General features: G+C 41.5%; 1 protein-coding gene across 5 annotated transcripts in view; it reads left to right on the plus strand.

Moving 5' to 3' along the window:
- The window catches only part of LOC129729598 (interference hedgehog-like), a 170122-nt gene that overhangs the window by 33516 nt on the left and 110076 nt on the right, over window positions 1–26530 (plus strand). The gene's annotated exons all lie outside the window — the stretch shown is intronic.

Below are 26530 nucleotides of genomic sequence, written 5' to 3' on the forward strand. Positions count from 1 at the left end.
GATAGACGATCACCTCCGCCCGTATAGTAAAAAGCAAGCAAAAACGGCAAAGCGGGACATAGCGAAAAAAAAAACGGAGCAAGAGTCATCGATTCCTATATTTATGCCCCGAGTCGCCGACGGCGGCAGGAGCTGCTTCTGAGCACAGAAACACGTCCGATCGTTATCACCAACCCCGGCTGGGTGGAACTTGTCCAGTGATTTCGTCGGCTCCCTTCCTGCTGCTCGTCAGCCGGCGGTCGGTCGCTCGATTGCCGAACAAAAAAGGCGAAAACTGGTCCCGGGTAGAGCCACCGAGGCTACGTTCCTATAATTATTTATTGTTTTCCGAATGTAGTTCATCTTCGGCTCCTGATCCCACTCTCTTCCGCCAGAGACCCAGCGATGTCAGCCATAAACAAGCTGAAAATTTATGCTGCCTGTGAACCATGTGACATGGCGCACAGAAATCGATTTTAAAGCGGAGCACTTCACCACGGCACACCTTTCCGATCGATCGAGCGGTCCATCGAACGATCCTCGTTAGCTAACTCGACACATCATCGACAGTCGCGTTTGTCTTTTTTTTTTCAATCGAAAATTCAAATTCTTCGGCTGGTATTCGAGTGTTATTGGCTCCATTGAGTGTGTGTCCACTTCGCCCTCGTTTTATAAAATCAAAGCAATCCGAGGAGGCGAGCTTAACCCCGGCATCCATGACTTTTTCCATGTGGCAAGTTAGGGGTTACTGAGATGCGTCCATCTTTTACAAAACATTTGCCTAATCATCATTCCGATTGGACGATGATCGGTTCCTTTCGTTTCGTTTCTCGTTCGAGTACAAAAGAACACAACAGAGCTTGAGTCATGCGATTTTCACCGTCATCAACTTAACCCGTCATTCCACAAGTTCCCGAGACAATTATGTCGAATATATTCGAATACATTCGAACGGAACGCGCAACGACTACATTGTTGCACGATCATCGACCATTTAAGATGGATGCCCTTCCTGTTCTGCCAATTTGTGATCCACTTTATTCCACACAAAGCGACCATGAATCATCAATCTTCGGGAAATTGCTGCTTTCAGTTGATTTTCCCACCACAGCAGCATCGTCGTGGCCTTAAGTGAATGAGTGGGTGAGCGTGACGAACTCCGTGCTCCGTTGACAGACGGGAGCCTGTCAGAGCAGGAGCCGGGGGTTGGTGGAGCGCAGTACACCGATATCCGTGACGGATGCTGCAGGTTGAGGCTCTGTTTGCTCGCTGTAACAGAATTCTTTGAGCTGCTGCCGAAATCAAGCTCTTGAATGGGTTAACATCAAACTCACCAGGGGGTAAGCTTTATGTGGTTTCTGTTTATGAAATGGATGGTAAATCAAATTACCGTCATTCTCACCCACCAGTTACCTGAATCGAAACAAAAAAAAAAAAAAAAAAACACACACAGACATGTCAGTGAACACCGAATTCTTAGGGATTATCAATCATACACGCCTAATTTGGCGGGCGGATCTTCTAGCACCGACAACGATCAGCACTCAGAATAGAACAGCCTGAATGACGGTGACATGGCACAGACAAGATAAACAAGATGAACAGTATCTTCTAATGGCTAGTTTTTTCTTCTTCTAATGGTTTTTGATGATGCCTTTCGTGTGTTCGCCTATTTCCACGCCCAGATAAAGAAAGAGTTGAAGCCATTTAACGCAGAATTTTCTATAGCGGCAAAAAATGACATTGGAAATACGTTTAAAATCGATGGTCGTAGCACACAGTCTGATTGAGTCTATATAACATCAAAATGTGTGCCCATTTTTAATAGTACAATAGTTCGAATAATGAAATTACAATTTTCTGCATTTGGGTGGGTGCATGGATGATTTTCCAATCGATTGCTGTAAGAATGGAGGAAATCGGTTGGCAACTGACTAAGTTTTAAACGCTTGAAAGTGGAAATTTTTTGTGACGCTCTCAATGGTTCTTGAAATTGGACCCCGATATAAGTTGCTGTAAGACGTATTCTACGTCAAAAAAAGCTTACGAATTAAGCTCAGAATGGTAAAAATGCAATCAAAACCCAGAGAAAGGCCAGAGAAGGAAACGATTCCAGAACTTGTTCAGACGCAACGCTTTATAAGGTCAAAAAGCCATTAGGGAAACACGGTCCAGATTACAAATGTAGCAAAGTAAATGGAATCCAGCCCCTCATCGCCCATTCTCACACCTGTACACAGTCTACTAAATTAGGCTATTTTTACCACTAACCTCAACAACATTCATGAAAAATTACTTCACGTAGTTGATAACACTTCAATTTATATAAATATCAATCTTTCATCACTTTGAATTTTTTTGTGGCACTGGGCAACAAAACTACAACTTACATGTGCAGCGCGTAGTATTGTCATGGTAACAAAACAAAACTGCATAGCAAAATATCAGCCTCAAAAACAGTACCGTGGAATGAGGTGGAATTGATTACCTGAAAATTCGGAATTAAAAGCATTAATCCAAAGATATTGTTTACGTGCTTTAAATACAACTTTTACAAGAATCACGTACCTGGGCAAAGTTAACCCTTTGATTCCCCGGGGTAGTTTCACATATTTTCGTAAAATTTCTCCAACTTCGTCAAAACTCAATCAAATTTGGTAGAACAAGTTTCGAAATACAAAAACTTTAATAAAATTATTCAAAGTCAACTCAATTACGAGTAAATAAGTTTCAGAGAACTGAGTAAAGTTGATGAAAATACTATACCATCATTGTAATACTGATGATTCACCATAAAAGCCGCAACAAACTGAATGGAAATTCGTCGAACGATGATCAAATCTTTTTCGATTGGGAAAAATAGTAAATTTCATCTAGTGAGCTGCCATGAATAGATTTTAACCTGAAATATCATAACTCATCGAACAATAGAAAATTCTCAGATTTATTTTATAAAGTAACCAATAAAGCAATTTCCCTCATAACCTTAGGGAATTTTTGGACACATACCAGTACTCATTTTAAATAAATATTGTTTCGAAAAACTCAGCATGCACCGAGTTATTTGGAAAAGAAAAATCACAGGAGGGTTGTGTGCAAAGCCACGACCGCAAGGATGAAGTAGAATACTTTTACAAGAAAGAAACCCGGCTGCTTGCGTGTCAGTCATTTTTTTAATTGTTGTTCAATTCAATATCGGACAAGATACCGATCACATCTTGGCGTTATCACTGACAGTGCGATTAAAGTATTCCTTGTGATAAAATAAACAGTGAAAAGCTGATTTAAAACTCAAAACTAGACGGCTCATGTGTTGTCAAAATGAGTCAACTTTTATTGAATGCATTAACTAGTGCCCGCTATCGCACAGAGACTGCATTCCACTAAAGTGCTTCACTGCATCAGCTGCTATCGATGTTAAACCCGCTGCAACTGCTACGCTATTCGTAGCCATGCCAATGTTTTGGCCGCTACACGCTGGTATTGGTATCCGCTGTCCCTGCATCAACTGGCCCAGCTACTATCGATGCTGAGATTCGCTGCAACTAGTGCACTATCCATTGCTATGCCACAGCTACTGCTGCTGCTAAGGAAAGAATGCTGTTGTCGCTGTCTAGAACTATTATGAGCGGCTTCGTTGCTGTTGATGTTGATTTCTTTTGAAGGGACTTTAACCCAAACGGTCATTCGTCCCTGATGAGCGGCTTCGACTGAAACAGGCTCTTATATAAGGATGAAAAACCTATCGATAGTAGTAGGCAATCATCGATAACTATCGATAGCCATTTCAGTCGATAATTCCCATCCTTACTCTTATACAGACAAATAGCAAATTTAAAATGCCAAGGTCTATGATTCTGTCGACCGTGCTTGGGAAGCAATCATATTATCGACTAATCAGATCAGTCAAATTTCGCGCTTCAACAAGGATTGACCATTCTCAATAATATAGTTGCTTGTCATGATTTGGACTTGATAATTTTTGAATTTTAATTATGCGAAAAATTAATTTTTATGCTGATAATGAAAGCTTTTCGGATGTTGTGCTCATGACTGAAGGAAAAGATAATTCAGTACGTTCTGAGACACGGAGATGAAGTCAAATATATATATATACCTGTTTTAAATTTCTTGAAAGTGTAAATTGATTTAAGAGAAAATATTAACTCTTCAATTAGGTTTTTATTTCATCCGGAAAAGGACAATTTGTTGTTTAATTCAATGTTTGATAAGATGCCGATCACATCTTTGCGTTATCACTGGCAGTGCGAATAAAGTATTCCTTGAGGGAAGATAATCACTCAAAAGCTTTCCAGAATGTTCTTTTCATGGATACATTTGCTGGTGTGCCTGCAATCGCTCAGAGACAGCATTTCACTAAAATGCCACACTGCATCAGCTGGCCCTGCTTATATTGATGCTGAGACCAACGTCAACCGCTGCGCTATCCCCGTTGCCACAGTAGTGGACGCTTCCGTTGCCATTGGTATCCGCTGTCCTGCATCACCTGGTCCTGCTATCGATGCTGAGACGCGCTCAGCAATCCGTTGCCATAACACAGCTGTGGCCTATATCCGTTGCACTGCTACTGCTGCTGTATCCACTGCACTGCACTGCTACTGCTAAGGGAGGACTGCTGTTGTCGCAGTCTTGAATTATAATGAGCGGCTTCGGGTGAAACAGGCTTTTATATAGGCCAAATAGCACATTTCAAATGACAAGGTCTATGATTCTGTCGGCCGTGCTTGGGAAGCAATCATATAACGACCAATCAGAGGTCGAAGTTTTCGTTTTGACAAGGCTTGACTATTTTCACTTGTACAATAGTTTGAAAAACAAAATTACAATTATCTGCATTTGGGAAGAATCTTAAAAGATTTTCCAATCTATTGCTGAAAGAACGAAGGAAATCCATCGAAAACTAACCGATTTATTAGCATTTGAAATTTGACATATTTTTCACTTTTTTTCATTTTACATCCCTATGTAGCCCAACTTCCTGAGAGAAGTATTCTACTTCAAAAAAAGCATTCTGGATTCAGTCCCGCTCAATTAATGTGTTCTACTTCTACATCCTAACTTGTTTGGGTAGTCATCTGGTGTATCTGAGTCCGTAAATATTTGAATTTTCATGTGTGTCTCATAACGCAAAACTTTGTATCGTACCATCTGAGTCACAGAACAACAATTTAAACGAATTTCACTTAAGTAAAATTTTATTCTAATCTAACAACTCGCTCTTCTAGTGTTGAAAAAAAAAAATTGGTAAAGAACTGACGAAAGTAAGCACTCGTGCATGAGCTTTAGAGGGGAAAGAGGTGGTACCATCATCATATTCATCATCATCCGCATACGCGATAGTATTTTCCATTGAGCTGATGATAAAAATAGGCTTAGCCAGTTGCGTGCTAATTGACTGACGTCCGTTGGCTAGCTTTATCCGTTAGTCAAAGCTACAGACTTATTTCCTCCGTTCATGGATTCCTTCGGCTAGAAGCGAAAACAGATTCATCAGAATCAATACAAGAGAGAAAGAGCCGCAGGTAAGTGGGGAAACTGCTAGCCTAATTGTCGGTCATATATTGGAAAATATTGCTCTCTTCCTGTTTGGCTGTTCTCGCATAATTTTCTTCAAATGCCTCAAGTTTCATTCTATTTTGCGTTGCACGCTGAATTCGGCCGGGGGTCATCCGGAAGCAGTGAGTCTGGCGTAATGATTTTAATTCAACTCTAACTGAACACTGATTCAGGCTTATTCTGACAAGTTTCACTGTTTTTTTTTTTGGTTATTCAAAAAAGCATTTGCCCTACATTCGAACATCGAAAAGTGTGCTGTAGATCACTCCAGGCACTTTTGCAGTGCTTCGCTAAATGAGCTCAGCCTTGTCCGCTTGTTCCTGTTGAAATAAACGACACCGTAATAAGATGCAATCGTGAAAGGTCCATTAATCTCTGGATGAATGCAAACACAAATCTACCGCAATGTTTTAATGGCAATCATATCAACAGATTTAATTTGTTTGCCCACTCCGGGAAGATTAATATACAAGTCCTAAGAGTCCCATCGTCGTGCTAACGAAAATAGCTCCCACTCGAGTGGATGCTCGCCCTCGTGTTTGTTGTTTGGTCGACAGGATTCCCTGCCTGGACCCCCGGGAGCCTTTCTGGCGATTCCGTTTCCACCTTCGTCCGGAACGTCGTGAAGGGTGGTAAACGTGAGCAGCTGCATGTAGCGCAAAAATTATTACTCACATTAGTATAACACTTCGGATGTGCTTGTGGTCGAATCGAGCACCGCACCGCAGCGTAGCGAGTGCAGCACAACACACGGAATGACGTGCCCGTGTGGGTCGCCACTTTGTCCGGTTTCAGTTATGACGTCCTCGGGTCGTTGTAGGTGTAATCTCTTTGCGGATTATGGACTGGCCGAGTAGCGCAACGCTGATAAAGACGATGGTTGCAATTGTGATGCAATAATCAGGCGTGATTTGCAATTGTACAACAGAGTTTTTTACGGTTATAAAACAACGTCTTCTGCTCCTAGTAAATGTCTTTATAGGCTGGCGAAGTGAAAAAATAATGAAGCTGGCAACCTACACTAAAGCACTTACAAAACTGTGAACTGTGAAATGCGGTAGAAACTCGACTGGTTTCGCTTTTGACAATTTGTCTTATCAATTTGTAGTTCCCTAAATCCACTTTGCCAGACTAATTATAAAGTGACTATTCTGCTGCTTACTTATCAATCAATGAGCAACAGATTTCATGCAGTATCTATGGGCGATTTAAATGACTGTTCGACTGACAGCTGGCGCTGCAGTAAAAATGATGATAATGATTTGTATACAGCATTTTAACCTATCATGATTCTATTTTTCAGGGAGTTATCACGAGCTTACGTAGCGAGAAACTTTGAAAATTTAGATTTTTTCACTAAACGATTGATTTAAACTAAGAAAATTCAATTCCAGCACGCTATGTACGTACCAACTTCTGTAAAAACATAACCTAAAATTAGAAACTAAACCGAATCGCATATATTTGCAATTTCATATTATTTTATTGGCAGTAAGCAGTCTACTAGATGCTGCTGAGAGCTTCTAACCAGCTGTATTCTTTTCGACACCAGGAACATCCATGTTACGCAAATATCGCACGAAAAAACAGTCTCCTGTGTATATCAGCCTTGGCTAAACATTAAATCTATCATCATTTTCCTAGTTCTTAAGTCCAAATCCAGAAGTTGCACGGTCGTTTTTAGTTTTGCGTTAAATCACCAATTGAGAGGACAAATAAAAACGTCTTGAACTTACCTAAGAGTCTAAGTTGAAAAAAAAAATTAAAAACTATTGCTTTTTATCCGTTCCTGAGAATTTTTTTGCCCCTTAGGCGTCAAGTTTCCAGTGACTTCAATGAGCGTAAGTGAGCGGAAAAACGATGAACCCAGCGAGCAATTACTCTAAATACCTTTTAACGTATTTCCGACGCTGCTAGGGGCACCAAAATTCACAGTCATCTCTTCGCTCTTTTTCAACTTCTGTTTGACAATATCATCCTCAACTGGGTGAAATTCGAGGCTGTTTTCAATAGACGTTTCCCGTCAGACCACACCCCCTATTTTGAAGTAGAATACTTCTCTCAGGAAGTTCGGCTACATAGGGATGTGAAATGAAAATCTAAAACCGAAAAAAGGGAAAAATATGTCTAATTTCAAATGCTAATAAATCGGTTAGTATTCGATAGATTTCCTTCGTTCTTGCAGCAATAGATTGGAAAATCTTCTAAGATTCTTCCCAAAATAAGATAATTGTAATTTTACTATTCACACTATTGTACTAATGAAAATAGTCAAACCTTGTCAAAACGAAAAATTCGACCTCTGATTGGTCGTTATATGCTTGCTTCCCAAGCACGGTCGACAGGATCATGTACCTTGCAATTGAAAACATGCTATTTGGCCTATATAAGAGCCTGTTTCAGCCGGAGCCGCTCATAATAGTTCTAGACAGCGACAACAGCAGTCGTCCTTCCTTAGCAGCAGCACTAGCCCTGTGGTTGGTCACCACGTCTCAGGAGCAGCGCGGTTATCCTCAGCGTGTGTCGCCAGACAGCCATTATTCCCCCCGTGTTGGGGCAGCATGAAGATTGCCATCAGGAAATCCAATTTCGGAAATCAAAATGCCTTTTTCAAGGCAAATAAACATGTCATTGGAAGTTAATAATTTTTGTCAACGCAAGCAAGCATTCTGTGTTGCATCCTAGCAATTTAAATTTGTCGCACCCGTCTAATTTACTGAATGTGATATAGCTTCCACAGTGCATGTTGTCCGTGTATCTTAACTCCCCCAATGTTAGGGCAGCTCAAAGGTTGTAATTAGCAACCGACTTTGAACCGCAACATGCTTTTTTCAAGGCAAATAAAAAAATAATTGAAGGTTAATAATATCCTAGCATCAACACAAGCAGACATTCTGTGCGGGATGCAATCAAATTGTGTTGTAGTTGTCTAATTTGCACTTTATTTAGTAAACCCCCCACTGTAGGGGCAGCGCAAAGGCTGCGATCAGCATAACCGACATTGAATCATAAACTGCCCTGTTAGAACGCATTCACAAAAGCAGTTAGTTCGACTATGCAGAGCTAATATGAAGTCGATTCCATCAATCAGTATAAACAGAATTTCGTCGTCTCCCAGCTGTTAAGTTGCAACATGATGCAACACGCAACAGCGAGCAAACGAAATCGCTTGATGTTACAAACCGCAATAAGATGCGGGTTGAAACCGTTGCGTGTGTGAGAGCACCATCGGTGTTTATTCGCTGGATACAAAAATCAAATGCGAATTGTGGAAAAATTTGTCTGAAGAACATTAGGGAATGGAACAACTGAACAGATAGGGCGTGGTCTATTTCGTAGCACCCTTCGGCTATAAAAGAGTGTTTCTGGGAAAACTAGCAACATTCATTAGTCGGAAGGTGAGCTGGATGGACCGTCCACAACGTTGACAGCAGCAGCAGTAGATATCAGCACTCAGCGGTAACAGAATATATATTAGCGGGTTGCGCCTGTGGCTGCCTTCGAATTAAATAAATCACTTGCCCTGTGGTTGGTCACCACGTCTCAGGCCTCTGCCTGAGAACGAACGCCAACGCGAGCGATCGGGCGAGATTTTTGCCGTACATCAGCCGGCACTTCCTCTAATGGAAAAGTTGGATCATTTTGTTCAGAAGAATATTACTGTCGGTAATATTACAGAGCTGCGATTGCATTATATCCGATATGGAATTGAACAATTGTTCTTTTGAGGACAAATAAAACACTTAATTTGAAGAGTTAATAGTTTTGGGTACCAGTAGCAGTATGGTAACAGCCTCAGCGGTAGGTGCATCCGGTACTTCCATGAGGCGGATGTTATAAGGAAGTAAATGGAAGCGGCATGGCGAAACAGTTCGGGTGTGCTTAGACGCGCGTCATTTTTCGTTGTTGATATTATTCCCCACATGAAACAAAGCGCTTTCGTACGATAGCGGCGGTATTAGCGGAAGATGCATTTGCCAACACTTACTCCAGTAAAGCCGTGTCTAATTTTCAATGTGAAAACACCTTTCTATTGTGTTGGCCGTGCACATTAGACCTCTGCCAGGCTAAACGCGAAAAGCGGCGTGAACCGTTTCGCCCGGCCGTAGGTTAATGTGCAGCCGTAAGTAGAGCTGTGTAAAAGTATTCTACTTCAACCTCGCGGTCGTGGCTTTGCACACAACCCTCCTGTGATTTTTTTTATATTTTTTCTTTAAAGTACTTCGTATTCAAAGAATGATAGAGCTAAAATCGGATTTTTTGAATGAGTATTAAATTTACCATTATTTTTTGAAAAGTTGAAAATGCATGAATGTTGAATATATTTTTCACCTTGCATGAATGTTGAGTTTTGAAATTTACGGTATTGCAGCACTGAAAAAAAATATTCACCCCAAATTTCTGGCAACATTGTCATTTTTGACATGTTTTGATACCGTTGCGTGACAAGACGAATCACATCACAAGTGTCCTGGAACCGCTGGAGAATTTCAGCGCGCAGTTGCGTTCGCGGTGTAAAACCAGCCTCTATAGTGAGAAATGCAAAAGCAAGTTATAAATCAACCAAATCAACCAGTGACAAATGCTGACATGGACCGTAGGCAAAAGCAGCCACCAAACGAGCGGCCAAGGAAATCGAAAGCTCACAGCAAGAGCTTAGAGCAGTTAACTTTGTTTGAGTATTATTTTTCGGAACTGCTTCAAAGTGATATCCGTTTTGATGGCATGACAATGTCAAAGAAAAACCCGGATGAAATACCAAAAAAAAATTAGTTTAAAGTTGCTTGAGACGGATGTCTATTTTGAAAACTTGGTTTGTAACCTTCATTACTCCTAATGTAGATAATTGATACATTACTATTTTTAGGAAAACGTACATCCGACTGGGAGTTAGCGACAATTAAGAAAACATCTTTGGAAGTAACAGGTTTTCATCGGATCATCAACAGCGCAGCCAAAACTTGGTTTCGAATTGAAATGGGCACGACTTTTTTTACCAGAGCATTTTACGCTAGAAGTTTCAGCTTAGCAATAGCGGACGAAATCGCTAGAACATCGTTATAGCTTCTAGTTTTTATGCGATTAAGTATTATTTACGATTTTGAGTTGTTATGGATTGAAGAGGGTGATGCGAAGAATGTAAATTTTACGCAACTTCCATTGCAAGATAGGTTTTTTAGCCTCTATTTATTTGACAATACCATTCATGTGCACGGTGCCAGATACAAAAAATAAGAAAAAAAACTGCTGCTTTTTATTTATATTTGTTTCGTTATGTTTTCTTGTCGATCCGTTTTGGCTGTTATTACACGTCTTGATTTTTGTTAGGGAGGTGAAAAAGTATTCTTAACTGTCGCCGGTTCAGGGCGAGTCGTATCGTTTTCGCTGGTTTATTATTCGGTGAAAAGATCAAAAACTGAGCTTAAGTTAAAACTCAGAACCGAAATGAATCAGGAATAACATCAGGCTGACAGTCGATGAGCGGGAGGTACTCGGAAGCTACTTCAAGAATGGAACACTTAGAGTGATAGTAGCGTCCAGCACGCTAAGCAGTAGCGTTAATCTACCTGCCAGGAGGAGTGTCGTACGATCACTTTTGTTTGGGGGAGTGCAAATGAACGCACTGACCTGCAGATGAACGGGCAAACCTTTGAAACCGGTTGTCATTTTTAATTTGTTTTGTATACAGGAAATTTTTGCAAAAAAAAAAAACAATAAATAAACAAATAAAACATGTTGCAGGATAACGAATTTAAAATTCTAAGATTCACAGTTCTTTGTATCATTAAACAATCAAGCAATCACGGGTGACCGATATCACATACAGTTAGAGCAGAAGTATAACGGCACGGGACACGCAGCCAAGTATAAGTGGCCCGCCAATCGACACCGAGATTCGCTTCCAAGCCAATTTGGCCATTTAGATATGCTAAGCCGAGAACAAATCGTAAGCCCAGGTTTAAAATTATGGAAAAAACGGTACAACCATGCGAACTACCACTCGAAAAGCCAAAACAACCCAACAAATAATGGTAATTCAGACTGTACCTATTAACCGAAAGCTAGCTTCTCTTATAATTTAAGCTGGCTTCTTTTATAATTTATAACAACAGAACTGACTGGTAGCGAAGGCATTCTAACTTGCACAGCTATTGCTATTCTTTTGGGCTAAAATTCTATGCTACTTCTGCATTTCACTAGTGTCCCTGATCAAAGATACAAATTACACTAAAACTCACACTTAAACTTTTAAGAAATAACACTGCGAAGTGACGAAAATCTGTTCTATTCTTTGCCGTCATCCAAATCGATTTTCTGCATGTGTTTCTGCACCTCACAAACCAGCAGTTGTTACCAGAGCAACTTTATTGTTCGTCTCGTTTGAGCTCTGGCAAGCGGCTTTCACCGCTTCGAGAGTAATTTGCGCTTGAAGTTTTAGAATGTGCAGTTTCGCTAGCGTAATCACTTCATAGTAACCGATCCTGACGCCGAGATAAACCTTCTCCTCTACTGAAGTGGCAAAACGGCAACTGTCGTGGCGGTTACGGAAATATCAATATCGAAACAAATACTGACAGACTACCGGTGCCTTGGCTATTGTAGTTATCAAAGATCGTTCCTCTAATTGATCCGTTATCAGTTGATACGACGCTCAATTTCATAACTGGAAGAGAACAAAATCAAAACATTCAGAGTATGTTTTAGATAATTTCAAAAAATACTTACAATGTTTAATCTAACACATTTTCCTGGCGTTTTGAAAAAAATGACAGGAGGGTTGTGTGCAAAGCCACGACCGCAAGGTTGAAGTAGAATACTTTTACAAGAGAGATAACCTGGCTGCTTGCGTGTCAGTCATTTTTCCTAGTAAAAAAATGTTGACCGCTCATTGGCAGTATTGAAAATTCTGTGCAAATGAAGTTGAAGTACTATTCAATTTCAGTTTGCACATATAAATACAACCTCACTGAACAGGTAAAGTACAAACTCTTTGCGGCGCAAACAAGTTTCAACAGTCAGAGTATATGTACATGTGAATTCAAATTAAGATAATTAACTTATGGTTAAAGCTCAGAACGAGAAAATATTAAATCTTCAATTCATTTGTTTGGTTGACTTAAAAAGGACAGTTTGTTGTTGAATTTAAAATCGGATATGACGCTGATTGCATCTCTGTGTTACGTCCATAGCGGGAGTTATGGTAAACTTGCGTATGACGAAGGCATCGTATTACCTGTTTTATTGAATGGGAGAAAGAGGAATATTGTAAAATTTTTTAAACATTTAACTCAAACATAATTACCAAATCGTAGTCAGGCACTCTGACAACAAAGTTGAAGGCTATTTTCTCATTGAAAATCAGACAGCCAGCAAAAGTTTTGATTGCCAAAATCCAGAATGCCGAACAGCCGTAAAGAGAGCTATTTATTTACCTACGGCAAGTTTCTCGCCCCATCGCTCGCGTTCGCGTTCGCCATGGCAGAAGCCCAACTGTCTGTGTGAATGCGTTCTTACAGGGCAGTTTGTTATTCAAAGCCGGTTATATAATATAGTAAGTATTTAAAGTAAGAATTAGGCAACTACAACAGAATTTTGTTGCATCCGGCACAGGATGTTCGCTTGTGTTGATGCCAGAAAATTATTAACCTTCAATTACTTGTTTATTTGCTTTGAAAAAGGCATTTTGCGGTTTAAAATCGGCTGCTGATCGCAACCTTTGAGCTGCCCTAACAGTACACATACACGAATAACATGCACATACACGGACAACATGCACTGTGGAAGCTATTTCACATTCAGTAAATTAGACGGGTGCGACAGATTTAAATTGCTAGGATCCAACACAGAATGCTTGCTTGCGTTGTCAAAAATTATTAACTTTCAATGACTTGTTTATTTGCCTTGAAAAAGGCATTTTGATTTTCAAAATTGGATTTCCTGATGGCAATCTTCATGCTGCCCCAACACGGGGGGAATAATGGCAGTCTGGCGACACACGCTGAGAAGAACCGCGCTGCTCCTGAGACGTGGTGACCAACCACAGAGCTAGTGCTGCTGCTAAAGAAGGACGACTGCTGTTGTCGCTGTCTAGAACTATTATGAGCGGCTTCGGCTGAAACAGGCTCTTATATAGGCCAAATAGCATGTTTTCAATTGCAAGGTATATGATTCTGTCGACCGTGCTTGGGAAGCAATCATATAACGACCAATCAGAGGTCGAATTTTCCGTTTTGACAAGGCTTGACTATTTTCAATAGTACAATAGTGTGAATGATAAAATTACAATTATCTTCTTACGGGAAGAATCTTAGAAGATTTTCCAATCTATTGCTGCAAGAACGAAGGAAATCCATCAAATACTAACCGATTTATTAGCATTTGAAATTGGACATATTTTTCACTTTTTTCGGTTTTAGATTTCCATTTCACATCCCTATGTAGCCGAACTTCCTGAGAGAAGTATTCTACTTCAAAAATATCCCGGTCTCTTCTAGGCGTTTGCATATTTTTGCTGGAGCTGGTCGAGATCTGACATGACGAAACTAGCTATCAGCAGTGCAGCGATGGCACAGAAACTCAATGAGACACATGAAGGTGCGAAAAAAAATTTCGCCAACATAAAACAGTAAACGGATTTTATTCACCGCTTCCCCCGCCTAATTTTAAAGCAAACCGGAATGATCATCGAACGGTGCTGCAAGGCTAATGAGCCAGTAAATTGTTCGTTGCTGGCCAACGATCGTACGGTCGGGTCGATTTAGGACGTGACTCTAATGGCCCTCCGGAATGCCACTGCGGCATACTTCGGGGTGCCGCAAGTCGAATATAAATCAACCGTCGAAAATTGTTCACACCTGTCCCAAAAGATTGTGAAGTAAAATGAAGTGATTGACATTCGATGCGCTGATGGTTTATCATAATCCGATCGCTCTTCACTACCGGTACGTGACGATATTGCCAACGAAACACACGTACTGCTGCTGGAGAAACAATGGCGCCATCTGTCAACGCTTGGACCGATCGGCATCACGCCTGGATTGAATTTCGCAATCACTTGCGCGACGCGACCGGAAATGTTCCCTCGAAGAGCGTGTGGGCCACATTATTTATAGCCACGCGCCATTGGCGGGACGTGCTGCGAAGCGGAAGTTGCGCGTGAGTTTCTTCTTCTTCGCCGTCGTCGTCGTCGGTTCTGATCGGATGTCGCAGTGTCGCACACGTCGAGACGAGGTGTTACCTAATTCGATGAAAACATTCCTACGCACATACCGATACACTCGTTACGAGTGCGACCCGCGACACCTCCGTGCGGAGGTGTGTTGTTTTATAGTTACCCATGTTTTCATCTCGATCGACAGGTTGCTCACCGTTGGAGTGTCCGGTTTCAACTATTTTAAGAGCCACTAAAGATATGGAATGAGACACGACAACTGTTTACGAATGTCAGCACTTTTGTGAGGAATTTTCGTTTGTTCTAACAAAAATAAACACTGCTTTAAAAACCATGACGAAAGCAAAGCTCACTTCGACGCTTGCTGTTGACCCATTATCCTCAAGTGATGGTAACTGTTACAAAACCTCACCTCACTGTATTCATAGATCGTCTCTTGAACTGGAATATTTCACCGATGGACCGTAAAACTTCCCACGGCCGCAGCGATGGGAGGAGAAATATTATGATGGCTTTGCTGCTTTACTGTAGTTACATACCGTATAAACATATTGGCGAACGCTCACTCCTGCCCAAGCCCACACACGAAACGTTTGACCGCTGGCACCTCTTCTCGAATGGTGCTGCTATCGTAGAGTGTGCTTCGCTTATTTGGGTTTAGTGCGATCATTGGAGCTTAATTGAATTATTGAAGGCGCGCGCGAAGCTTACGCAAGTCAAAAAGTAGATAAACTCCTCCAGTTTTCGGACGTTTGGGTGTGCGAAGATCACTCTGGACTTGCCTCCCACACGGTACGGTGGTGATACACATGCTCTCGCATGATGGAGTCATTCCACAATGGAGCTACGGCGTTGGGTTTGGGAGGAGGAGCATTGGATAGTTTTTGACATGGTTTTTTTTTTCTCTGTTTGATTGTTGCTACCCGTTGAGCGGTTTTTGAAGAGGTTTGTCATAACAAGTTTCGGTGTTCCTTTCAAACAGGTAAACTTCGATACTAGCTTTACTGTTGAAATGTGGGAAACATTAAATATTATTACTCTGAATTTTCGTGAATTTTGCAACCGATCTTTTTGGGATGAAACTCAATAGTATTTGGCATCGTTTGTTATTAAAAACTCATAGTTTTGTGTTGTGCCAATCTTGAATTCAACGGGCGTTATAGTTTTTTAATAAATTATCAATGTTCTTGACCATGTTAGAAAGAAGATGATAAGAAGGCGTGTTAAACATCTGATAAATGTATCAATTCAGTTATCCTCTCTTAGACTTATTTAACTTTGCTACCCCCCTTAGCCCTTATTTCGCAGGTATTTTCATTCGAAAAGGGGATAGTTTCAAAAATAGCTGTTTTTATCATTATTTAACAACGTTCTGGCGATAATAACTAATAACTTTTTCAATTGAATAATTTTGAGGTGCTGAAAAATGCCGTTGGTGTGTCACAATAGTGACGTCATTGTGTGGGATAATTTTCATTTTCTTGCTACCACAGCAGCATTCTCATGAATTTAGCAGCTACTATGTAACAGCCTACTCCATAAAAGCGAGCAGAAGGATGGGAACACAATTTCCTTTGTACTGCAGGCACGAGATCGACGGTATTTTGCCTTGCCCTTACCGTACGTATGTTATCATCTTAGGAATGGTAATGAAGGTGAAATTTATGTTTACTGCCTTTTGCCGTATCAAATAAACTATTTAAAACAACAAATGTTTACTATCTTGTATACTAGGATTTCGAGAGAACCTTTCAGTAGAAGAGAACACTTGCCAATAGAACAAGCTACACTTATGTTGTACTATGTATGAAAAAAAAAAATTAAGTTAGAATCCATCTTGGTGTCATCAGAGGTTTGAAAAAAAAACCCGAGAAAGCGAATTAAATGAAAGTTGCGGATAGTTCTAAAGCGTAAACTTACTGTTACGTTTCATCGTAAAGCTTTGTATACTGAATGAAAGACGGTACAACTTTTTGTAAGTGTTTTGGGAAAAAAACAATGCTAGAGTTTTTTAAAAAAAGTACTAGTTATATAATTTTTCTTGTAAATCTTCAGATCCCTTGGGGAAGACCAAATCTAAAGCCGAAACGTCGTACTTGAAACAAATTAGTGTTTTATTCCACCGTTGAGATTGAAAAAGTCGTATCTTCCTCTGAATTTCACGTTACAGTCCTTCTTGAATTTGTACATCACAGAATCAAAATTTTGGTAAACATATATCTTGTTTTCCAGTCGATTGCTGCAGGAATGTAAAAAAAAATCCGTTACAAACTGACTGACACAACACTGATAGAACGGACACGTAAACGGGACCAGACAACAACACTTATATTGCTCTTACTTAATATTAAGGATAAATTAGGAAATTCACCTTTTAGAGTCGACCAGTTTCGAGCATTTTCATACTCATCTACAGGACGAGGCCCGATGTCCAACTGATAACAAATGTTTTTTGCTACAGCTTCCAAGTCACAGAGAGATGAGGAACTCCGTTGTCTCTTTTTAGCTAGGTTGAAGAGAGGCGAAATAATTGGTGCGTCATCTACGTTCATTAAAGGTTCCTCCGCGTTAGCAATGTACATTGATTCCCATGCATTCAGCAGAGAAACCTTTTGGACGGTTTTAATTGACTGAGTTTTAAGTTTTTGGAAGTGGACATTTTTCGTGACGCTCTCGGTATTTTCGGATTATTTTCACCCCTATAATGTTGCCGTAAGACGGAGTTCTACGTCAAAAACTGTTTCCAGGTTAATATTTATGTCTATAAAAACACCGCAAAAGTTTCGCGAAGCACGATTTGGGAACTCGTGTTCTATAGAATATAATATCTGTATGTAAAACTACTCACATTTAAAGAAAACTTAGAGAACTTTTAAGTACATAATCAGGCGCTATCTCATATAATTGCATTATGCTAGCTTTGTTTTATTTATATAAAGGATCCAGTTTTTCACACTTCATTCAGCATTCTTCCAATTAAAAAAATATTGGCAACCCTGCGCCAGAATGTTTTTTTTTTTGTTCATCTATAATTTATTTGACACGGCACAAATACAATTTAATATTTAACGGCGCCAAATATATCTGGTTGCTTACTTTCTAAAGTATCTTAATAACTAAAAGCAAATTTTTTATCCTCGCTGCTGACTACGAGCTGAAACTAAATGTAACTTAAAGCTATAATATTTTGCATTGAAATCACTGGTTTACTGTATGATGGTTTTCATTGCCATAGGTAAGCACATGTTCCGCTGCTGGGCCAAGATATTACGGACTGGCATATTGGGTTGTCTCCCTCAGGCCTTGAGAGTATCGTGCGGGTCTGATTGCTGTCTCCGGATCCGGGGTCTTAACGTGTTCTTGTCGTTAGGCTGGATGCAGGCGGAAGGGGGTAGGACTAAACTGGGGCGTGGATGGATTTCAGGAAAACGTATATAAGAGACATGTAGGATAGGTCACGGCTCGCCAAGACATCACGAACAGGAACAGCCGACTGCCTACCTTCGGCCTGCAGGGAAGCTATTAATCTAGACCTGGCGTCACGGTGTACAGGGCATGACCAAACAACGTGCTCTATGTCGTGATAACCTTCACCACAGGCACAGATACCACTTTCCCCGAGCCCAACACGACGGAGATGCGCGTCAAATCTATAGTGATTGGACATAAGCCGGGACATCACGCAAATGAAATCTCGACCTACATCCAACCCCTTGAACCACGGGTTCGTCGATACCTTGGGGATTATGGAATGTAACCATCTTCCCAGTTCCCCCTTGGTCCAAGAATTTTGCCAACTGATGATCGTATTCTGACGTACAAATGCGAAAAATTCATTAAAGGCAATTGGTCTTTCATAAATTCCACCGTTTGTTGCACCCACCTTAGCCAAAGAGTCCGCTTTCTCATTGCCCGGTATCGAGCAGTGAGAAGGGACCCACGCTAAGGTAATCTGATACGATTTTTCGGATAAAGCACTCAGATGTTCCCGTATTTTCCCCAGGAAATACGGAGAGTGCTTAACATCTTTCATCGATCGGAGAGCCTCAATGGAACTGAGACTGTCCGTAAAGATGTAATAATGGTCCGTGGGCATTTTTTCGATAATCTCTAGGGTGTACTGAATTGCAGCCAATTCTGCGACGTAAACAGAAGCAGGATTATCAAGCTTATGGGAGACGGTTAAATTGTTATTGAAAATACCGAAGTGCTATTCCACTGGACCCATCAAGAAGTGATCCGTCAGTGTAGAACATATTGTCGCACTTGATGGTTCGATATTTATTGGAAAAAAATTTGGGGATCTGTTGCACGCGTAAATGATCCGGGATTCCACGAGTTTCTCCTATCATGGATGTATCGAAAAACACAGTAGAATCAGAAGTATTTGATAAGTCGACACGATTTGGAATATTCGAAGAAGGGTTAATATTATGGGACATGTGATTGAAATACAATGTCATGAAACGGGTTTGAGAATTAAGTTCGATTAACCTTTCAAAATTTTCAATCACAGGACGGTTCAAGACCTCACATTTGACAAGAATGCGAGAAGACAGGCTCCAGAAGCGGTTTTTCAATGGTAGTACTCCAGCTAAGACCTCCAAACTCATCGTATGGGTCGATTGCATGCAACCTAAGGCGATACGCAAACAACGATATTGTATTCGCTCCAGTTTGATCAAATGTGTGTTTGCTGCGGAGCGGAAGCAGAAACACCCGTACTCAATGACAGACAATATCGTTGTTTGGTAAAGCCTTATAAGGTCTCCTGGGTGGGCTCCCCACCATTGTCCGGTTATTGTACGAAGAAAATTCACTCTTTGTTGACATTTTTTTATCAGATACCTAACGTGACAACCCCAGGTGCCTTTAGAGTCGAACCAGACACCAAGATATTTGTGTACCAAAACCTGAGAAATCGTTTTACCCATTAATTGTGTTTGAAGCTGAGCAGGTTCATGCTTCCTAGAAAAAACTACTATCTCAGTCTTCTCCGGAGAGAATTCGATACCTAACTGTAAAGCCCAAGCAGACAAATTGTCCAAGGTATCTTGCAATGGTCCTTGCAAATCGGCAGCTTTGGCCCCTGTAACAGAGATTACACTGTCGTCTGCAAGTTGTCTTATCGTGCATGAATTTGCCAGACATTCGTCGATGTCATTTACATAAAAGTTGTAAAGAAGGGGGCTTAAACATGAGCCCTGGGGAAGACCCATGTAGCTAATGCGAAAAGCTGCCAAATCGCTGTGCGTAAAATGCATGTGCTTTTCGGACAGCAAATTGTGCAAAAAATTGTTCAAAATTGGAGAAAATCCTTGTCGGTGAAGTTTACCCGAAAGAATGTCAATAGAAACGGAATCAAAACCCCCTTAATGTCCAAGAACGCAGACGCCATTTGTTTTTTGCGAGCATACGCCAGCTGAATATCTGTTGAAAGCAACGCAAGACAATCATTCGTCCCTTTGGCACGGCGGAAGCCAAATTGAGTATCTGATAGTAGACCATTTGATTCGACCCAATGGTCTAAACGACGGAGTATCATTTTTTCCATCAATTTCCGGATACAGGATAGCATTGCAATCGGCCTATAAGAGTTGTGATCAGAAGCTGGTTTCCCTGGTTTTTGGATGGCGATCACCTTCACTTGCCTCCAATCCTGCGGTACAATGTTTTGCTCCAGGAACTTATTGAACAAGTTCAACAAGCGCCTCTTGGCATTGCCGGGTAGATTCTTAAACAAGTTGAATTTGATTCTATCTAACCCAGGCGCGTTATTGTTACAGGACAGGAGGGCAACTGAAAATCCTGCCACCGTAAAAGGTGATTCTATCGCGTCGTGACCCGGAGACGTATCGCGAACAAAGTTTTGCGCAGGAACAGAGTCCGGACATACTTTCCTGGCAAAATCAAATATCCACCGACTTGAAGACTCCTCGCTTTCGTTGACCGTTACGCGATTCCGCATTCTTCGGGCTGTGTTCCAAAGAGTGCTCATCGATGTCTCCCTCGACGTCTCGTTCACGAACCGACGCCAATATCCGCGTTTCTTTGCTTTAGCCCGGCTTTTAAGCTTGGTATTAAGCTCCGAATACCGTATATAGTCGTCGGGTATACCTCCCTTCTGGAAGGCCAAAAACGCATCGGATCTTTGCGTGTAGTCATCGGAGCACTCTTTGTCCCACCACGGAGTTGGAGGCCGCTCTTTGATCGTTACGCCGGGATATTTCTTCGTTTGGGCTTGCAGCGCGGCGTCGAGGATTAAGCCCGCGAGGAGGTTGTATTTTTCAAGTGGTGGATGATGTTGAATCGACTCGACCGCTTTTGAAATCATTTCCTCGTATAACTTCCAATCGACATTCCGTGTGAGGTCATACGGAATGTCAATTGGTCGCATGCGAGTTGACCCGTTAGTAATTGAAATAAGAATAGGCAGATGGTCGCTACCGTGAGGATCGAGGATTACCTTCCATGTGCAATCCAACCGTAGCGACGTCGAACATAAGGATAGATCCAAAGCGCTTGGGCGCGCTGGAGGTTTCGGGATACGTGTCATTTCACCGTTGTTCAAAATAGTCATGTCGAAGTCATCGCAAAGGTTATAGATTAAAGAGGAGCGGTTATCATTGTAGGGGGAACCCCAAGCCACACCATGAGAGTTGAAGTCTCCCAAAATCAAACGTAGTGAGGGAAGAAGTTCTATTAAATCAGTGAGCAACCGTTGCCCAACCTGTGCTCTGGGAGGAATATATATTGAGACAATACAAAGCTCTTTACCTTGTATTGTCATTTGACATGCGACAACTTCGATGCCTGGAATCGAGGGGAGGTTAATACGATAGAAAGAATAGCACTTTTTAATCCCTAAAAGTACTCCTCCATATGGGGTGTCTCGATCAAGGCGAATAATATTAAAATCATGGAAGTTAAGATCAATATTTGAAGTAAGCCAAGTTTCACAAAGGGAAAATGCATCGCATTTGTTTCTATTTATTAAAACTTTAAATGAATCCATTTTTGGTAAAATACTTCTACAATTCCACTGTGAGACAGAGATAGAATCCTTCGTATACGCAGATGAATTAGGCATCGAAGGATACAATCGCTGCAAGGAGGGGCCATTGGGCAGTCAACTGCTTCAAAAATGATCTAACTGTTGGGAGGAATGCTGTCAGAAAAATTTTAATTGGATCGGGTACATTGAAATTTTCAAAAATCCAGTCCACAATGTCAGAAAATTTCACTAATCCAGAGTTTGTTTCATCAACTGGATGTGCAAAAGGAACAACTGGGGTTTTAGATGTTCCTGGCAGTGCTGGGAACACCTTCTGGGACTTTAAATTTGCAAGCCCAGGAGGAGTTTGCTTCGGTATTTCCGCAGCACTGTTTGGTTTGTTTGTAACTTTCATTTCACTTTGGGAAATCGGGGAAGTTTAGGAGAGGAAATATTTTTCCTCTTTCTAGACGCCCCAGGATTGGCTTAAGATGTTCCCGCTGGTGAATCGTCAGAATCGGTTTCATCAGAGAACAACAGATCAAAGGGGTTCGATGTTATGGTAGAAGTGGTCACGGTCTTCTTCAGCAACTCAGCGTAAGATCGCTTTGAACGCTCCTTAAGTGACCGCTTGATTTTATCTCTGTGCTGCATGTACACCGGGCATGTGGAGAGCTCACGCTGATTTTCCCCGCAGTGAATACATTTTTCAGCTATACACTGCAAGAATCGTCCGCATGAGTTTCTCCACACTTGCTACATCGTGCCTTATTGCAGCAGTAGGCGGCTGTGTGGCCTAGCTGCTTGCAATTGGTGCAATTCATAACACGGGGTACATACAATCGCACAGGCAGACGAACCCGATCGATCGAGACGTGGCTAGGGAGAGCAGATCCGGCAAACGTAACACGAAACGAGTCTGACGGAGTGTACACTTTTGTGCCGTTGACAAGAGACACAGACCGCAATTGCTTGCAATCTATGATCTTTACTTTTACGTCGTGAAAGTAAAGTCCGAAAGAAAACAGTAAAGCTGCCCTGAGATCCGTCCGGGTAAAGCCTGGGGCGAGGGGGGACTGGAGAATTAACAGAGGAAGTGTTGGCAGGAGGGACAGGGTCGGAGGGGTTCGGGGATGGGGGCACGGGAGGTGAGGGATCTACATCCATCGCGCTAAATCTAGCGCACTAGCGCCGACAGAACACGTACCTCTTTACTTCTCCTTTCAGCAGGGTTGGTTGTCCGAACGGTCGAAGCTGCAGCCTTTACAGCCAGCAGCACCAATACAGCAGCTCCAAACAGCCACCAGCAGCGAGCCGGGTGTGTGATCACTCAGCACAGCGACACAACTCGCTGTCAACTGTTGGCTTCTTCTTTTTCCTCCTTTGTGTTGAGATTCTCGTCCACTGCTGTGGCACAAATCACTTAGCAGCCAAATCGGCTTACGCACCAGCAAACAGCCACGATGCGAAACAGTTGCACAAAGGCGGGCGACCTTGAACCTTCACTCGACCAGGCAAACAACGCCAACACTTGCTCGCGCGTCTTTTGTTTTATATTCTATCGGAGCGATCACCAAACACATCCGATACTGATGCGTGTTCGGCATAGAATGAACCCTGCGCCAGAATGTTTGTATCTAACAAAATCAAAAATAGAGTAGGGAAGGGTAATTTCGTCATACTGGTATTTTCGGCCCATACTCAGCTTTTTTAATTACAGTTATCTGTACAAATAATTTCGCCACACAACGTATGCACAAGCATTCTTTTGTTTGTTGGGTTACAAGTTGGGTACAAGTTTTAATAGTTGTCTTCTGAAAAATATCATGATATAACTGGTTTTGGCAAGTTTTACAAGCTGTTGTACACAAGAGATATTGGTAACTCACTACCCGTACTGCATCATTTTTTAATAGAATCATTATTTTTAATGAAATCATATACTTCGCACATTATATTGCTGAACATTACTGCATGAAATCATTAGCCCTAGTGCATATGCAACGCAAAAGTGCCAGCATATGTTGTTTATAAAACCGTTCTAATATGATTTATTTACGAAAAACATTGGCAGCCCGGATTTGTCACAAGCATTGTGTTTCGGGACGTAAAGACATTTGAAAAATGACCTGGCATCCCTGGTGTTGCTTTGAAAACTGATCAGTCCATGCACCAAGGATTGAACGCAAGATTCTACGTTCAAAAACACCAAGAGCTCGCCGATCAACCTCTTTTTAAGTGCCCATGCTTCATGGCAAAAGTGGGCCACCGGGAGAATCAGTGCTTTGTAGAGTGCTTGTTTTGTACGGGTCTGCAGGTTGCGGCACCTCAGCTGGTAACGCAATCCGTAGAATGTCCTATTTTCGGCCGCTATCCGTCTCATTATTCCACGGCTAACCTCATTGTCGCACGTCACCAATGTACCCAGCTGAATGAGTTCGTCGAGTACTTCAAATGATACTCCATCAATCACCACCGCTGCACCAAAACCAAAGCTTTCCTGTTGAGAGGTCGAAAGCCCTTTTCCACAGCTCTACGGTTAATACCAATGATGTCGATATCGTCCGCAAAACCTAGAAATGTGAGACTTCTCTACACGCCAGTCCTCTGTACGGCACCTTCCAACGCGATGTTGAACGATAAGTTGCTTCAAACTTTCTAACGTCACGGAAGCGTCCTGCTCGATGTGAATCCTATCAGTCTAACTAGTTTTGTAGGAAAACCATTCTCGCACAGTATCTACCATAACTTATTTCTCTTAACTCAGTCGTACGCTGCGCTGAAGTCTATGAATAGATGGTGAGTAGGGTGCAAACCAGTCCGAGGGCAATTTATCATCGGTTCACACTTTCAGTATGGTCCGATGGATGACACGATACAGCTGTTCGCTTCTGACTTTGAAAAGTTCGGCGGGAATGCCTTCCTTCCCAGCTGCTTTGCAGTTCTTCAGCCTTTTCCTTGTCCATGGGTTGTCCATCTTTCTCAATACCAATCCTGCTTCTTTCGACTCCTCTGCATCCCTCACCGTTCGTGCTTCGCATCGTGCCGCGATAAGCAGCTCTTCGACTCTGTAAGAACACGGTCCCAAAACTGACGTTTTTTCGGAAATAGTTTCTGTTTTCTGCGGCTCTAGCTACTCGATATCTTATAATTCTCTGACGTTTCACAGCCATAGCCAATATGTGACCTCTGACGCGTTTCTTTTCATCCGTCGCTCACTGGCGCTCAGTGTCAATTTGCATCCCCGATGATAAACTTGATGTACGTCTTCTCGAGGAGACCATAGAACTCCTCCTTCTTGTCATCTGTTTTATTATTAGTCGGTGCGTACACAATGATTAGGCTGTAATTAAAAAGTTTGCTTTTAATTCTCAACACGTATATACGGTCACTGATCGACCACCAAATAATAACACGCTTCATTTGTTTCCCAATTCGCACTAAACCGACTCCTTTTTCTGCCTTCACGCCTCCACTGTAGTAGATGTGATACCTAAATGAAGTGTCCGCAATAAGATCTACTGCCTGGAATTCACCGCATCTTCTGGATAGCTGCGACCTCCACATTCACCTTTCACAGCTTTCTAACCAGGATACCCATGGGTCCATGCCGATTATTCTGTTCCGTACATACCGAATATCAATTACTACGATCAATCCGTGTCTGGATTGTTCGTAGTAATTGATATTCAGTATGTTACTTTACGGCTATAATACCTAGTCGCGCGAAGCCCGCTCCGGGTCAGACGTTATTGTATACCGCCCCTATCATGGGGACACAGCCAGGGTTGATATTTGTTGACACTCTTTATTGAAAGTGCAAGACAACAAAATCAGTTTATCAGTTAACGAAGATTGTCAAGGCATCGGTCAGTGCCAGTGAAAATGTGTTTCGGTGAGGTTCATTTTGGTTGAGTGGACTGTTTGTTTTTCTTTTTCGCTTTGAAGCGCGCGATCTATTTCATCTGAGTATAACAGCACGTTACTAGGACGAAAATCTAGTGTATCTGAAAGAGTGCTGCGATCTTTGGATGTGAAAATTGAAAATGATTGGCTGTAATTTTCGAAGAATTTTGCTGGGGAAAATGACTTTTATCAGCACTGGACACAGCCGGATAAGATGCCCTTTTCCAGTCAGAATATGACCTAAGCTAAGCTATGATTTCTCGTATTTCTCGGAGTTGTTGAACAAAAGGTGGATGATCACAATAGGATCTCAAGTGACACGTGTTCAGCCATTTACCAACCACATTCATTGTTCCTGATCTGTAATTTAAGACAATGTTTAGGAGAGTAACCTAATAAGCCGGGAATAGGTCTTTTGCCCTATATCCAACTTGTTTTTGCATGAAAACCGCAAACGCGCCGCGTACTAAAATAACCCCTTCTTGATATTTTATTAAAATGGACAATATCATTCCTATAGAAAATCTTGACTGTATTTAAAGTAGTACAAGAAAACTATTCTAAAACACTGCTCAGAAGTACGACAAAAATTTCCCACAGTTTTTCGATGTATGTTACAATTGTGTTCATAATTCTGAGTGTTGAGTAATGTTTGTATCAATATTGTCAACACTTATGAGAATCTGTGCCTCTGTCAGTTTTATGATTCATTCTGCAATCGTTCGCTGGAAATCATCTTTTATTTTCAATCAATCAAAGAGATATGACAAAGCGTTGTACGAATCTCAAGATTAGACTTTTCGGAAAAATCTTCAAGATAAGCACTGTTTGTGGCACCCAAAATTGCTATCAAGATTGCCGAACAAAAGAAAAGTTGGTCCGTGCCAACTTATTGTGTCACA

This window comes from Wyeomyia smithii, chromosome 3, assembly GCF_029784165.1.
Source record: "Wyeomyia smithii strain HCP4-BCI-WySm-NY-G18 chromosome 3, ASM2978416v1, whole genome shotgun sequence".
NCBI classification, from domain to species: domain Eukaryota; kingdom Metazoa; phylum Arthropoda; class Insecta; order Diptera; family Culicidae; genus Wyeomyia; species Wyeomyia smithii.